This window comes from Pterocles gutturalis, unplaced genomic scaffold (genome assembly GCF_000699245.1).
Source record: "Pterocles gutturalis isolate BGI_N339 unplaced genomic scaffold, ASM69924v1 scaffold909, whole genome shotgun sequence".
NCBI lineage: Eukaryota > Metazoa > Chordata > Aves > Pterocliformes > Pteroclidae > Pterocles > Pterocles gutturalis.
Window position 1 is genome coordinate 1,351 of NW_010130199.1, and position 1,047 is coordinate 2,397.

Below are 1,047 nucleotides of genomic sequence, written 5' to 3' on the forward strand. Positions count from 1 at the left end.
ATATTTTTTATTTTTTAGATTTATTAACGTCTAAGGGGTGTCTCTCTTTCTCTTGGAATTTTTTTTTTGTAATTAAACCTGTAAATAGCATTTGTAAAATTAATTATATATTTGTATTTAAAACGCAAAAAAAGAGGGAAAAAATAGGAGAAAAGGGAGGGGGGGAAAGGAGAAAAAGGAGGAAAAAAGGAGAAATGGGGGGGAAAAAAGGGAGAAGAAAGGAGAAAAGGGAGAAGAAAAGGAGAAAAGGGAGAAAAAAAGGAGAAAAGGGAGGAAAGGAAGAAAAAAGGAGAAAAGGGGGAAGGAGAAAAGAGGAAAAAGGAGAGAAAAAAGTTGAAAAAGGAGAGGGAAAAGAGAAAAACAAGGAGAAAAGGGAGAAAGAGGAGGGAGAAAAAGGAGAGGAGGGAAAGGAGAAAGAAAAGGGGGGAAAAAAAGAGGTAGAGGGAAGGAGAAACAGGAGGAAAAAATGGAGAAAAAGGAAAAAAACCTCCCACTCTCTGCTGCCCCGCTCCCTGCCGGCCCTTGGAAAAATGGGGGAAAAAAGAAAAAAGCTCAATAAAAATCCCATTTTCCTCCCTTTTTTTTTTTTTCCAACTTGCCCGGAAAGTTGATTTTTTGTTCCCCCTGCCTTGACTGCTCCCAAAAGATGCTGGGACAGGACTGTGTCCCCCCCCAGGGCTGGGGCCTCTCCCGGCCCCCTGCCTGCCCCCCCCTGCCTGTGTTCCCCCCGCCCCGCTTCCCCGCAGCCTTTTCCTCCCAAATTATTTTTTCAACGGTCCTTCGCAATTCCAAACGAGTGAAACAAACCGCTAACTTATTCCCGAAGGCTTCCCCCCTCCCCAAAAAAAAAAAAAAAAAATCAAGAATTAAACGGGGGGGGGTCCCCATGGTCTCCCTCCTGCTGGAACAAAGTGTTTGCAGGGGAAAAAAAAAAATCAGTGTAACCCCCAAAATGAGGAATTTTCGGTTTGTAATGGGAGGGGGGGGGACACACACTCTCCTGTGCCCCCCCGGGGGACATAGCTCCCATGTTCTGCAGGATTAAGG